Below are 3,888 nucleotides of genomic sequence, written 5' to 3'. Positions count from 1 at the left end.
GAATGCCCTTTATATCTTTTTCTTGCTTAATGGCTATTGCTAGTATTCCAGTACTATATTGAAGAGAAGTGGTTAGAGTGGGCATCCTTGTCTTGTCCCTGATCTTAGAGGAAAAGGCCCTTAGTTTTTCACCATTGATGATTATGCTTGCCATAGGTTTCTGGTAGATGGCTTTGACTATCTTGTGGAAAGTCCCTTGTATACAAATTTTGGCAAGACTTTTCATCATAAACGGGTGCTGTATCTTGTCCAATGCTTTCTCTGCATTTCTTGACATGATCATAGGATTTTTATCTTTATTTTTGTTGATATGATGGATTATGTTGTTTGATTTCTGAATGTTAAGCCATCCTTGCATGCCCGGGATGAATCCCTCTTGGTCAAGGTGCATGATCTTTTTGATGAGTTGTTGGACTCTATTTGCTAATATTTTGTTGAGGATCTTCGTATTGTTGTTCATCAGCGATATCGGTCTATATATTTCTTTGTTAATGGTGTCTTTATTTGCTTTTGGTATTAAGGAGATATGTGTCTCATAGAAACTGTTCGGGAGAGTTCCTGTCTTTTCAATTTCCTGGAAAAGTTTGAAGAGAACTGGCAACAACTCTTCTTTGAATGTTTGGAAGAATTTGCCAGTGAATCCATCTGGACCTGGACTTTTGTTTTGGGGAGACTTTTGATTATATTTTCGATTTCCATGATATTTATGGGCCTATTCACGTATTCCAAGCCTTATTGGTTCAGTCTTTGGAGATTGTAGGAATCAAGGAATTCGTCCATTACTTTTAGGTTCTCTTGTTTTGTGGCATACAGACTTTCAAAGTATTGTCTGATGATCTTTTGAATCTTCTTGGTTTCTGTTGTGATCTCCCCCTTTTTATTTATGATTTGGTTTATTAGGGTTCTCTCTGTCTCTTTCTTTGTGAGTCTTGCTAGCGGTTTATCAATCTTATTTATTTTCTCGAAGAACAAGCTCTTTGTTTCATTGATCTTTCGGATTGTTTTTTGGGTTTCCGTATCGTTAATTTCTGCTCTAAGTTTTATTATTTCTTTCCATCTATCTGGTTTGGGTTCCTTTTGCTGGTCCTCTTCTAAGATCTTGAGCTTCGAAGTCAAGCTATCTATATAACCCCTTTCTTCTTTCCTGAGGAAAGCTTGCAGAGCTATAAATTTTCCCCTTAACACAGCTTTAGCTGTGTCCCATAGGTTCTGGTAGCTTGTGTCTTCATTCTCATTTGTTTCCAGTTGTTTTTTGATTTCTTCCTTTATTTCCTTCGTGACCCACTCATTGTTCAACAGTGAGTTGTTTAATTTCCAGGTGTTTGATTTGGTTCTCCGTGTCTGTGTGTGATTAACTTCTATCTTCAGCGCATCATGGTCTGAAAAGATAGTTGATAAAATTTCTATCTTCCCGATTCTATTAAGGTATAATTTGTGACCCAGAACGTGGTCTATTTTGGAAAATGTTCTGTGTGCGCTGGAAATGAATGAGTACTCTTTCTTTTGGGGGTGTATAGCCCTGTATAGTTCTTTTAGCCCTGTCTTTTCCATTTCTTCCTTTAGAGCCATTGTTTCCTTACTGAGTGTTGTTCTTGTCAATCTATCCAGAGGTGATAGGGCAGTGTTGAAGTCTCCAACTACTATTGTGGTGCTAGTTATGCCCCCCTTAAATTCTGTTAGGAGTTCTTTTAACTATTTAGCTGGTCGTTCATTAGGTGTGTATACATTTAAGAGTGTGATTTCTTCCTGTTGTACATATCCCTTGATGAATAGAGAATGACCTTCGCTGTCCCTTCTGATCTTTTTCAGCCTGAAATCTATGTTGTTGGATACTAGTATGGCCACCCCAGATTTTTTGAGGGAGCTGTTTGCTTGCAGGATTGTTTTCCATCCTTTGATTTTGAGTCTGTGTTTGTTCTGATTATTCAGATATGTTTTTTGTAAGCAGCAGAAAGCTGGATTTAGTTTCCAAATTCATTTTTCCACTCTGTAAATATATGGAATGCTTCACAAATTTGCGTGTCATCCTTGCGCAGTGGCCATGCTAATCTTCTCTGAATCGTTCCAATTTTAGTATATGTGCTGCTGAAGTGATCACTAATTAATTTTTCTAAAGCAAAATAGTTTTTATTGAAGAAATAAAAATAGTTTTTATTAGTTATAAATATGTGTGTATTGGAGGCAGGGAAGGTTCAGTATTTTCAATATGGAACACTGGTTTCATCTGAGTAGAGAAAAAGTATAGGAGAGAAATATGTGCTCAAGTTAGAATATGGACTTGAAAAGCAAGCAAACCTTAGATAATCTAGGCTTGTATCATATTATGAGATTTTACACATTACTTTGAAATTATCTTTATAAATCCATATTCAATATTAAATAATCTGCTTTCTCTATTCATTGCTTCTGACCTTTTTTAATGTTTGGAAGGGATCTAACGTTGCTTATGTACATTGATTGAATATAATACTATTTCCTGCAAAGTTAGGATTGCTGATAAAACTCTTACCTTGCACTCGGGTGACCAGGATTTTATCCCCAGTATATGGTCTCTGGACCTCTTGTGTGAATGAATCCCTGAGCACAAAGCCAGGAGCAAGCCCTAAGCACTGCTGGGTGTAAGTAAATAGATAGTTCCTAGCCCCCTGAGAAAGACTTTCATAAGATATACATTTAATCACAGTTTATGGTTTCCACAAAAACTATATATAAAATTATCAAAATTATATATTTACATAATGCATATAGCATGTGTTATGTAAAACTAAATACAGGGGTTGGAGAGACACTATAGTGATTAGGGTGTTTGTTTAGCATGATGGTTGACCTTGGCATCCCATTGGTCCCACAAGCACCATCCTGTCAGCAGTAATTCTTGAACAAGCCAGGAGTTACCTCTGAGCATCACTGTGTGAACCCCACCCTAAATAAACCTAGACATGAAAACTAGATATTATGAAATACACCATAGGTATATTGTGTTGAAAATCAAATATTTTGTTGTACATAAAAATACCCTTACATGTTTTTTAAAGCAAATGTTTAAAATAAAAGGAGGAACAATATTTTTTTCCTTTATTTTCAAAGAGAAATCTAAGACACATTTTTATTGTTTGACCCGATAAAACCCAATGTGTGATTAAATGTTTTGAAAATTCCCAGAGCTGTTTTTGCTCCAAATTATGTTTACAAATATTATTTTGATATTTGAAATACTTTACTCTGACTATAATATAGGATATGGTAAAGGAACATCCAAGTAATCAAATTATAATGCAGATAACACGTTGCATCTGATATTTTAGTGTAAACATTTACTCACATTTTGAAAGTGACTGGAAACTTCAATTTTCAAGATTTGAAATAATTGTACATACTGATAAATATAACATCAAAGTTAAAATAAAATTATATATCTAATTTGAGTTGAATCATTTTAAGAATCATATATTTTGATAAGTCAATAAGAGAAAAAATTATCTCCAACTTAGATGAACATTGATGTTTTTAATTTCGTTGGCATAAATTTTATTTGAAGCTTTTTATGGTAATTCAAAGAGACAAACTTACCCCACTGATGGATTAAGCTCCAGGGATTCTGCTGGAGAATATCTTATCTCAAAACATGTACTTTGAAACAAATATATTTCATCTAATAATTAGAGAAAGTAAGTAAGAATAAATTAAGGGTAGAGACTGTGTCTTTGCAGGATCCAATTTTCCCCGTGGTGTCCAACATATTAGAGATTTTGATAAACATTAAATCATGGAGTTGACAAAATCCTAAACAGCCTCATTCCTTAAATCATCAAACTATGAAATGCCATCATTTTCACATGATGTTAAATATCCTTAAAATAAATAAACAAAACTTACTATATTTCCTGA

The 3,888-nt window shown here is 34.3% G+C and overlaps 1 non-coding gene across 1 annotated transcript; it reads right to left on the bottom strand.

Moving 5' to 3' along the window:
- Window positions 1–1,991: 1,991 nt before the first annotated feature.
- On the bottom strand, window positions 1,992–2,098 carry LOC129401306 (U6 spliceosomal RNA). Its single transcript, XR_008628237.1, has one exon. It is a non-coding gene; the product is annotated as a U6 spliceosomal RNA (small nuclear RNA).
- Window positions 2,099–3,888: the final 1,790 nt, after the last annotated feature.

Source organism: Sorex araneus, chromosome 1 (assembly GCF_027595985.1).
Source record: "Sorex araneus isolate mSorAra2 chromosome 1, mSorAra2.pri, whole genome shotgun sequence".
Taxonomy (NCBI): Eukaryota; Metazoa; Chordata; class Mammalia; order Eulipotyphla; family Soricidae; genus Sorex; species Sorex araneus.
Note: the sequence above shows the minus strand (reverse complement) of the source record. Positions and strands in the feature narration are given on the sequence as shown.